We start from the raw sequence: 12,345 nt of genomic DNA on the forward strand, positions 1-12,345 counted from the left end.
CAAACTGTTCTCTAGAGTAATTGATGAGTATAGGCCTATAATATTGAAGTTTGAATTAAGATACAAATGCATTATATGAGAAATAATTGTGTGATTTTCTTTTGGCTTAAGGTTTACAAAGCCTGGCGGTTCACTCTGAGATGGGCTGTCACAAAAAGGAGGCCTTAGGCCTTAGCGGCATTTCTCCAGGATAATCCAAGGCAACAGGACACCCTCGTCATCTGTGCCACAGCTGTGGCAGCTTCAGAGATCAACCAAGGAAAATCTTTCTTCTGGATCCACACCAGACAGGTTTACCTGAAGATGCTTCTCCACCATCAGGACATCCAAGAGTTATGAGAATCACTAACATTTCACTCATCTTCCTTCCCATGTGTAAAGGGAAGAGGAGTTCCTGGCTTTTAATTTACCTTGGTGTTAGAAGCTTTCTTATCTGACACATTCAGAATATAGAGTTAGCTGGTTTATCAAATAAATATACTGAAGTTAGGGATCTTTAAAAATAATATCTTATACATTCTTTATAAAAATATTTAAGAGTACACAGTTTACTACTTCTTTGATGTAGGGCCGAGGCCTCTGCTTTATGTATAGATCTTCTAGTTAGATCTCTACATCCTGTTAAGCATATCCACTATGCATCATCCACCATTTCCAGTTGTGTTCTTTATAATAAAGCAAGAAAGCTAAAGACACCTGAGAAGCAACCTGACTTGAGAATCGTGCTATGATGCTTAGTCATTCACATTTTTCACAACCTTTGTGACTGGCTTACCCATACCTAACTCAAAAGCAATTTTTGTCTAGCAAAGTGACTAGCACTCTATTTTAGTTTTCATATAAACATTCCTCTTGTATACATTAGTTTACAGAATAATTTGTTATATAGTAAAATAACTAAGTACAACTGCCATCAACAGATTGGGGACTCGTGATAAACATACATACCACAAGGGGGGCCAAAATACACATTGATGTGCAAAAGAAGAGCCTTCTAGAATGTCATAGACATTAGCATGTAGACTTTATGGAGGAAAGAGAGAGCATCAGTTGATCCAGGTAGCTGATTAACAGAAGATGGGATATGAGATATTCTGCTGTTAACTTCTTAAGCATTTGGCTTTTTGCAAAGGCCTACTTATTTAGAAAGGAAATAAAAGGAACCTCCCTAAAGTTCCTCTCTACAATCAGAAAATCACCTTAATTAAAATACATAAATATAAATAAAAATTATAGAGAAAAAAAACAGCGAATGCTGTCTGGATTTTAAAAATAAGAAAATGAAGTTTCAGAAAATAAAGGATGCAAAGGAGCAGCAGCAGAGGAAGATTTCTATCCCACAGCTCCTCTTCAAGAAAAAGCTTGTGTGACTCCAACACTACTAAAGTGAGCACAGAGATACGATGTGCCAGCTCTAGTGCACTTCCACCCAAGTTCATAGACTCTCACGTGCTGCCGCAACTTCTCAATGTCATCAACAACGAGGTGCACTAAAAATGACCTCAAACTTGGACAAGTGAATGGCACTTATAAATACAGGCCAGTGGACCACATGACTGACTTTGCATGTTTCTAAAACTGTTAAAATGCAAGGGCACCTGGGTGGCTCAGCCGGTTAAGCATTTGCCTTTGGCTCAGGTCATGATCTCAGGGTCCTGACACTGAATCCCCTGCATCAAGCTCCCTGCTTATTGAGGGATCTGCTTCTCCCTCTCCCTCTGCCCCTTGGCTCTGCTAGGGTTCTCTCTCAAATAAATAAACACAATCTTTAAAAAAAAAAAAAAAGGCTATTAAAATGCAGTCATCAGATTCCAAGATTTGAAAAGCATTTTGAAATGCCTCATAGTGCATGTGTAAAAGGGACAGACTGATTTCTTTCTGGCCAAAAAGCGTTGATGGAATAGTGTCAAGGAAGGAATTTTGGTTGGCCAACTTCAGGTAAACAGGATGCTCATTTAATACTCCACTTGCTCTTCCCCTTACCATGAGTTCAGGCATGGCTACAATCAATCTGTGTCACAACAACCCAGAAAACATGATAATTCTTAAAAATGCCATAGGAACTATTTAAGAACTAGTAGTAGTCTGTGACAATGACAGAGGGGATATATACACACTCTGGAAGAAGCTATACAATTATACCATTCCCATGAAATGTGATAAGCAATGATGGATATTTAAGTATATTTTCCAAAGATATCAACATTTTCAAATACCATTTATGATGATGAAACCAAGTCACAGCTCATTTTTCTTATATTTCATCTCCACAGATGTTCTTACTCTAAAACCATACAGACACTTGCTTACATAAAATAAAACATCATAAATTACAACTCAGCTAAGATGTGTGTCAGAATACCTGCAAATGATACTTCTGTAGAAATCATAACAGCATAATTTCATGTAGCCACTAAGTAATTCATCACTGATTATTTTTGAAACTTCAGTCCATTACACTGACTACCATTATAATATTTAACCATGAAATGTTTGCCCTCATTTTTATTCATATACTTCATGGACCATTTACTGTCAGCTATAAAATCATTTGAAAGGTAATTGACTTTACAGCTGAGAAAAATAAGAAGCCTCCTAAACAATCTCAGAATATTGACTTAGTGTCATATAGGTAGGGATGAACTTAAATTGAATGTGAAATTGGGTAAAGGTGACTTTTTTTTTAATGAGCACTTTCCAAAAAAATAAATGAAAGAGTAGCTTGCTGATGTTCAGCTGTCCCTTCCCTTAATAATAAGCTTTTTAATAATAAAAAGCTTAGCCACAGAGGGATGAGAAAGTTAAAATGCCTGATAGTGTTCATAGTTCAAGAAACAATTTAGTATCAAGAGTGGCTTCAACTCAAACACTTGCCATCACTGGTCATCACGAGACAACTTTAGAAACTGCACAAGGTAGGATTAGGGAGGTGGATGGTGCATAAGGATGGGATACTTTATCCCACAGACATGCCTTCAAAAAGATATGTTTTATTTTCTGAGAAATACAAAACATGATTACATTCCTAAAGTCTTTAATGCCCACTCTGTGTGTAAGGCACCATTCTAGATACCACAAAGTAATGCAAAGATGATAAAAACCTAATTTTGTGGCCTCCAAGAACTTAAGGTCTAGAGAGAAGATAAGTACATGAATAATTTTAGTACAAAGCTTGTACTAAAAGGGCTATTAACAACAACAAGAATGCACCCTCAGCTGGATTATGGAGCTCACATAGCTGCTAGCTGGGCTGAGGAGTGAAAGAACCCAGACCATCCTGGAGCTCTGTGTAGGAAATGCGCCCCCTTCAGGCATGAAAGCACCAAGGGCTGCCTTTAGCTTATATTTGTACAATGATCCTGTGGGTTCTCTTCAAAGATAGAACTAAAGTTCTTATTTATCCCATGCTCCAAGCACTTAGTGTCTGGTACGTGGGAGGCAATCAATAAATGTAGAATACAAAAATTAGTAAATTTAATTCCTTCAATCTAGAATGGGCCACTCTTTCCTTTTTCACTACACACACTCAGATTTTTAAATATAAAAATCCTACCCAGCTCAAATGCCTTGCTTACAGCAGTATCTAATCTTGCCTCATTTTCCCACCCTACAGGAAATTTTTATCCTTTCCCTGGATGTTTCTATCATTTATCCCTCCGGCTGCTAAAATGGTTTCAAATGACTGAATTCCTAAATCAGTTATTGCCCATAGCCTTCATTGGCCAACCTCTAGGTATTCTATGTGATTATTGCTATTTGTGTACCTTTCCTTTATTTGTAAGCTCCTAGAGGGAGAGGTCTGACTCTATCACCCCATGTAGGAGGCCTTCAGCATTCTAAGGGAGCATATGTTTGTTGGTTTAGCAAGAACTTTTTCTGCATCAATAATGTGCCTGACACTAAACAAAATTTTAATTAAATGAAGTTCTATTTCTAGAAGTAATAGAAATATTCCAATGGAATAGGGTCTACTTCTACAACCTTGTGTCCTGCTGACACTGTGCTGTGTTTCCTCAAAGGCTACTGACACTCAGGACGTCCTGACACTAACTACTCCATGTATATTTTTTCTCTCAAACTGCCAAGCACCATTTTCCTCTCATCAGTCTTCTTCCAGGATAACATCATAAATGGCATGGATCCTTCATCTCTATCTTACATGAAATACACTTAGAGTAAGAGATTAAATGATGGCCTACTCCATAATGCTGGACAACTTCTACTTTTGACCTCCAAAATCCCGCTACACATTTATGAGTTTTTGTCAATCCCCGGGGAGGAGATTCCTTGATTAAAATGCAAATGTGCTTTCTTAACTCCAGAAGTTGCAGGTTTCTTTATTTGGTCTTCTATACCTCAAACAAAACAAAAACAAAATGAAAAGTTCATCAAAGGCACAGCTTTTAGTACATTGCTAGGAACATAGGAAGAATTGGGGTAAAAATAGTTAATTGGTAAAACATATATGCAAAGAAGTGTTCTAACTATGTAACTGGGAATGCTGTTTCAGAGACCACCCTCACGTACTCAGAGATTTCAAAACCCAACACTCAGAAAAGTTTATTTCAAAAAGTTTGAGAGTCATGCTGAGGAGTCTATAGCTAGCATTTTATGTTTTAATTTTGAAGTTTCTCATTTATAAGGAATCGTTCATATTTTCTCCAGAGAGCATAAAGTATTTTTGTTACTTTCAATCCCACATCAAATTGATTTTATTCTTGACACCGCAACCGTAATTGCAACTAGAGCATTGAGGATCACAATGGGATAGGAGTATTTCACTAGAGCATTTCATAGTCACCAGATTATGTCACATATGTACCTTGTATTTTTGAGAATTCATTCCACAGAATCATCTTATGTATTGCTAATTTCATAATAAACTAAAGCCGCTGATTTACCTAAGAGAAAACACACAAGCAACATGTATAATTATATTTGAATCAATAGCTGCTAGGCCTACTAAAATCTTCCCCCTGACTCACATCGAAGACACACACTATATCACTAGGTTTCTGCAACTAAAAGAAGATTCTTCTAAATGCATACAATCTAAGAATCAGTCATCTTACTTTCATATCTTTCTGCAGAGAGGTTTCACAAAAAACGTTTTAGAAACGTTTATGTTAAAATTTGTCGGTTACTGAAAATGCTGACAAAATCCAATGTAGGCTGTGTCAGAAACTCCTCAAAGACCCAAAGAAACATAAAAGCATGCAAAGTCCATTAGAATTGCCTTAAATGTGTCCACAGAAGCTCGAAATAAGCATGACATGCTGCCCTAATTGGAAAAAAAAAATCTGGCATAAATTTCAGAAGATTTGAGTGATCTAGAAATGATTATAACCTCTCACCATCTGTCTCTTCTAATATCTCCATTCCTAAATTCTGTTCTGTTTTTCTCATGACAGCCCCAAAGTAGAGAGCCTGCTTCAAAGGTTATCAGTTATTTCCCCAACCCTGTAGGGCAGACTTCCCTACTCCTAAAATAGCAATAAAAAATAACTCTTGCCTACCAATTACTGAGATGGTTATAGAATCTCCTATTGGACCATCCTCTAGTTAAATGTTTAAAACTCAATTAAAATGCAAATTAACAGTAGACAATGCAGCAGTTATGGCTACAGCATGACAAGAGAAAAAAGTCAGCTCCATACAAGAATGCAAATTTTTGGAACTGTAATTAAATGTGTAGTTATTTCCATTTTCAGAACTTTTTATGGCCTGAAAAGGATGAGAAAACCCCAGCTAAAATAGTGTTTCCAATTCATCCAAAAAAATGTCACTTTAGAGACACCACAATTTTGACATTACATCTTTTAATTTAATGCCACTGCATTTACTTTTAGGTGTGTTAATGTACCGAAACTCTCTGAATTCTTTTGGGAAAAATGAATAGCACTTGGTATAGTAATTTACTAATGAAGAAGAAACATGTCTCTTAATATGTTTACAGATGATCGTTGAATCATAAAGTGACCTGTATCTGCCCATCTCATATGTATGAGTCGGATGATATCTATTAGTGACTTCAGTAAAACACACTGCATAGAGAACTTATGCTTATTTTATCTGGCTGGCCATTTCACAGGACAGTGGCCCAGGGACAGGTGGAGTGGAAGGAAGTGAAATATAAACCAGAGAAGACCAGGGGTGCCTGGGTGGCTCATTTGGTTGAGCATTTGACTCCTGATCTTCGTTTGAGTCTTAATCTCTGGGTCGTGAGTTCAAACCCCACATTGGGCTCCACACTGGCCATGGAGCCTACTTTAGAAAAAAAAAAGAGAGAGAGAAAGAGAGAAAGAGAGAGAGAGAGGGAGGGAGAAAGCCAAAAGCAATAAGAATATAAAGGAAGGACAAAGTACTAGAGGGAATCATATGAGAAGCAGATAATTATAAGTCATAACAGAATGGAGACTGAATCACATTCTGAAGAATTCAAGGAGACAAGTATGAGCAAGGAAAAGAAGAGATTGATGATTGGTGATTATTAAGAAATAACACACCTAATAAGAAATGACTGTGGAAGAGCAGAAAATAATTAATGGTTTGTCAAAACAGAATAACCCATATTTGAAAAAAGCTATACATTCACATGCAAAAATATACATATAGAATGACTAATGGGAGAGTATATAGACACAAACCAAAGATATAATGATTTATTTAAAATGTTATTTCTCCCTATGTATTCATGGTTACAAAAAAAGAAAGCACAGACTAACAACACAAACAGAAAAATAGTAAGTGCTGTAACTTAGGAAAGAGGCCTGAATGTTTGCTAAAGAACTAAATGTTCCGCACTGTCTTGAAGGGATGTGAGGAAGAATCAGAAATTGTTAGCATCCTGTTGCTGGGTCTCCCGCTGGTCCAAAGAGCAGCATCTTTAATGAGCAATGACCTGGATACTGACTCAACATCTTGACATGGCCACAAACCATCTTGACATTGCCAACCTCCATTAGAGTCTAGTAATATTGGTTCCAGTCTTGTATATTTTCAGGGAAGGAGGAAACACGTTAATCATCTGCTTTCTTCAGCTGTAGTTTAAAGCAATGACAGTCCAAAAATAAAAGCCAACTATATGCCACTGATTAATTATCAAACTACTCATGCGATCTCCTATTCAGGTAATATCAGTGTAAGATTTCAATTGCCCATGGAGTTCTTTGCACAAAATAATCAGTGTCAAAGATTATCACCTGATTCCATAGAAAAATTTATTTATCTGAATTAAAAACAAAAAATAGAATTAAAAATACCTATACACAAAAAAAAACTGTTATGAGAGATAAGAATAAAATCCTTAGACAAAGAAGAGATCATGCTAACCATTAAGAAAATCCTAAAACCCTGAAAGACAAAGGCATGAACATCAGGTTTCTAAATTTCATCCTCATAAGTCATCTAAGACATGCAGACTAAAGCAGTCATCTCCATCTAAAATCGCAAAACCAGAGATAATAGTAAGTAAGTTTGGCAAGTGGACAATGAGACAAGCATACCTATATATCTCTACTGATAGAAAACTGCCGTTTTGGAAAGCAATTTGGAAGAGTGTTTGACCTGGCAGTTTCACAGCTGGGAATCTATTCTAAGGGAATATTCCAAAATGCAGATAAAAATGTTTGCACACAGATTTTCCCTAAAGAAATGTATATTATATTATATTATATTATATTATATTATATTATATTATATTATATTATATTAGTGTCCAACAATGAAAGAATGATTAATTATGATATGCTCCTATTGCACAGACAGCATTTTTAGCTATGCAGGAAAACATTTCAATAAATGCTAAGTAGAATAACAGGATTCAACATTTTACATTAGGTAGGCATCACACACATGGTGTGTGTTCAGGTCTCTACCCACACACACACACACACATAGAAAATCACATATTGACATATTGAAGTAACAATCTCTATAAAGACATATCATTTTTCTTTTTTTGACATATTTTTTCATATCATCTTTTCATCTCTTCATCATTCAAGGAATAAAATTTTCACCATTTTCATCATTCAAGGAATAAAATTTTCTCAGGAAAGCTGTTGAACTATTCCTTCAGCTACCCTAGTTGAAGAGTGATTAAAAAGATTCCTGAACATTGACTACCACTTGACATTGATTTTTTTCTTAAAATATTAAGCAAATGGAATTCCTGCACTCATTTTTAGTATGTAATTATATGACAATATGTTTATGTGATGCTTTGGAAAAGGCAGTAATAAATCCAAATACAAAATCACAACAGAAGAGTTTTCCAAGATAAAAGAGAAAAAAAATGTCAACATTTGGAGAATTATTAAAATTGAGGAATGTGATTTTAATTAAATTATATCTAATTCTGCCTCTTTTCTAAGTCAATTTCTAACTTTGAAAATATAACTCTAAGTAGTTCTATTAAAATGGACTTCTTGAGGTCAAATGGTATCTTTTTAAAATTTTAGTTGTTTAGAAATATTATAATCTGTACAATTATAATTTATCACATTTACTAGTTTTTATTCTTTGATGCTACCTACATTTCCTCATTTTTATATTTATCCTCAACAATTGTTTTAAACATAAGAAAGCTAAATTCAGAGCCAGGTGACTATTTCCATTTGATTAAAAAAGACCCTGATCTCTAGGGCACCTGGTGGCTCTTGATTTCAGCTCAGGTCATGATCCTGAGATCATGAAATAGATCCACACTTTGGGCTCCAAGCTGAGCATGAAGTCTGCCAGGGATTCTCTTTCTCCCTCTCTCTCTGCCCCTCCCTGCTTTTACTTGCTGTCACTCTCTCTTAAAAAAAAAAAAAAAGAAAAAAGAAAAAAAAAGCCCTGATTGAGTAATAGGTGCCTTAATAAATATGGATGGACTGAAGGGCAGTCCGGGTGACTCAGTGGTTTAGCGCTGCCTTCAGCCCAGGGCATGATCCTGGAGACCCAGTATCGAGTCCCATGTCGGGCTCCCTGCATGGAGCCTGCTTTTCCCTCTGCCTGTGTCTCTGCCTCTCTCTCTCTCTCCCTCCTCTCTGTGTATTCTCATGAATAAATAAAATCTTTAAAAATAAATCAATAAATAAGGACTGAAATGTCAAAAATACTACATAATTTTTGGTTTTTTTATTTTTTATTTATGATAGTCACACACAGAGAGAGAGAGTCAGAGACATAGGCAGAGGGAGAAGCAGGCTCCATGCACCGGGAGCCTGATGTGGGATTCGATCCCAGGTCTCTAGGATCGCGCCCTGGGCCAAAGGCAGGCTCTAAACCGCTGCGCCACCCAGGGATCCCAATTTTTGGTTCTTAAACAATGAAGAACTCAAATGTTTCTACCATTATTTTCAATGTTCTAAATGTTCTCAATCTTTCTAGCACTATTTCAGAGTTAAGGCAAATTATCAAAAGCTGAAATTTGTTCAAATATTTTTCTAGGAAAATTTGAAACAGAGCAAAGAAGAATACACTTTTATACATGTCCTTGCACAGGGGCCATGCTAACCTTCTCTATATCATTCCAACGTTAATATATGCTGCCGAAGCGAGCGTGGCTACACTTATATAAAATGAGGAGTATTCTTATCCCGAATGCAGCTGTTATTAACATTTTTAAATGTTCAAGTAAATGACAATGCAAAATAGACTCATAAATCCCGATAGTGTAATTGTGCCATATAGGAACACAGATGTAACTCACATTGTCCTGACAACATACAACATTTCCATCTCCTTAGAACGTTCTCTCAAGTCTCATTCTCATCTATCTTACTTCACGGAGGCAATTATCATTTTTTTTAAGTTTACATTGGTTTTGTTCTAGAACTTCCTGAAAATGACGCAAGATGTATTGGTTCTTTTGCTCAGCATTGTATAAGACTCATCCATGTTGTTTTGAGTATCAATAGCTCAATCATTTTTACCGCTGAGTAGTACTCCATTGTACAACTATACCAAAATGGGTTTATTCATTCTCCTGTTGATAAATGTGTGAGCTGGTTCCAGTTCAGGGCTATAATAAATAAAACTGCTACAATCAATCTTAACAAGTCGTTCTTACACATGAATTTGTATTTCTTCTGGGTAAACTTTAATCTTAAGCACAGACCTCTTTCCAAATTAGTTTTACCATTTAATATCTGTACCAGCAATGTAGGAGAGAGAGTTCAGTGGCTCCAATCTTCACCAACATTTGGGTTTGATATTTTTAATTGCGGTCATGCTAGTGGGTTATAATATTATTTCAATATCCTTATAAATACATTTCCTTGAAGGTTAAAAATATTAAGCACTCTTTACTGTGTTCACTGACCATTCATATATGTATCTCTGTAAAGTGTTCATTGACATACTTTGAAAAATTTTATCTTTTTCTTATTGAGTACAGAGTTCTTTTTTATGTAACAATGATCTGATCTTTTTTGTGTGTGTGTGAAGACATTTTAAGAATAGTTTAATTAACTTTGCCTTATTCTTACAGAGTTCCTTCAATGGGAAAAAAGTAAGAATTTTATATCAGAAAGAAAGAAAAACACTTATGAACACATATAATGCCTCCTCAACCTGAAAAGCAGGAAAGGATAATAAATAGCAAAAATCAGATAAAAATACTTCTATTATAATAGACACCATATTGCAAGTGCATTTAAAATTAGCAATGCCTAACATTTATTTCCTTGACATTTGTCTTCCAAAGAGTTCACAGTGTTTCAGTGTCAGTTGAAACAGGGGAAGAATCTCAGGGAAGAATCCTTCACATAATAATAGGACCATTGGTGATAATGTCTCTCAGTTCTTTCCAGATCCATAAAGATGCATTTCCTGATGAGTGACTCAGCTCAGGGTCCAAGTCCCTGCTCCGCTGTGTCGGGTATACTTGGACACAAGCTCGAGCTTGTAAATAAACCCTCGTGTGTTTGCATGGGTGTTGGCTTCTCGGTGGTTTCTCAGATTCGCAATCTTGGGTACAACAGTCCTGTGGTTCTGAGTAGTCAGACATACTTTACAAATATTTTCAGTTTTTTGGTGGCATGCTTACTCATTTACTTAATTTTGTATTTAATGATCAGTCTAATACAGCAATTTTTATGGTTATTATTTTCTAATATATCAATTTTATGGTTATTATTTTCTGCATCTTATCAAAGAAATATTGGCCTACTATTGTCTTAGTTCAGGTTGGTCTAGCAAAATACCAGAGAATGAGTAGCTTATAAACAACAGAAATTTCTCACTGTTCTAGAGGTGGGTAAGTACGAGATGAAAGTGCTAGAAGATTGAGTGTCCAGTGAGGGGCTGCTTCCTTTTCATAGGCAGCTATCTCTTGGCTGTGTTCTCACACATGACAGAAGGGGAGAATTATGGTCTCTTCAGCCTCTTAGAAGGGCACTAATCCTGTTTATGATGGCTCCACCTTCAGGACCTAATCATTCCAACCTCCTAAAACCATTACATTTAGGGTTATATTTTAATATATGAATTTTGGGAGGACACAAACATACTACCTGCCTTGACCACCAATTTGAAAAATATTATCCTACATTTTCTTCTAGTGTTTCTTCTTACATCTGTGACTATGAATTAATTTTTGTTTATGACTTGAAGTAGGAGTGAAGATTCATTTTTTTTCCCATATGGATATCCAATTGTCCCAAGACTGTCTGTAAATAACATTTTGCATTCCCTCTGTTAACTGTTTTGATATCTTGAAAAAATCAATTTACTATATAAATATGTGTCTATTTCTGAATTATATTCTGTTCTCTTTACATGTCTATACCTTCATCAGAATCTCACCGTCTTAATCACTATACTTTTATATAAAGTCTAGAGTCAAGTAGAACTTTTTCAAGATTATTTTAACTACTCTAGATTCTTTCTTTTTCATATAAATTTCAAGATAAGCTTGTCAATTCCAATGACATAAAAGCCTCCTGAGATGAAAATTAAGATTTCAATCCAGAGATTAATTCAGGGAAAACTGACATTTAACAATAGTGAGTCCTCCAATCCACAAACATGGTATTTCTGTCCATTTATTTAGTTCTGCTTTCATTTCTCTCAGTAATACCTTGTAGTTTTCTGTGTAGAGTTTCTGCTCATGTTTTATTGAATTTACTTCTAAATATTTTAATTTTTGATGCTACTATAAATGGAATTTTAAATTTTTACTTACAACTGTATATTGCAAGTATTTATAAATAAAATGAACTCAGACAGACTTGAATTCTGAAATCCCCCTCACTTATCAGTTCAAGTCACTTCCTCTGAAATTATTCCTTATGATTACCGATGTGCACTTTCCTGTCACCCATGAATAAAGACCACTTTATTTTTTTTTTTTCCTTT

General features: G+C 35.5%; 1 protein-coding gene and 1 pseudogene across 21 annotated transcripts in view; both read right to left on the reverse strand.

Annotated features, from left to right (window-relative positions):
• PDE4D (phosphodiesterase 4D) overlaps window positions 1-12,345 on the reverse strand; it is a 1,410,178-nt gene that overhangs the window by 1,159,606 nt on the left and 238,227 nt on the right. The gene's annotated exons all lie outside the window — the stretch shown is intronic.
• LOC112908392 (U6 spliceosomal RNA) lies at window positions 9,448-9,547 on the reverse strand (annotated as a pseudogene).

This window comes from Vulpes vulpes, chromosome 2, assembly GCF_048418805.1.
Source record: "Vulpes vulpes isolate BD-2025 chromosome 2, VulVul3, whole genome shotgun sequence".
Classification (NCBI taxonomy): domain Eukaryota; kingdom Metazoa; phylum Chordata; class Mammalia; order Carnivora; family Canidae; genus Vulpes; species Vulpes vulpes.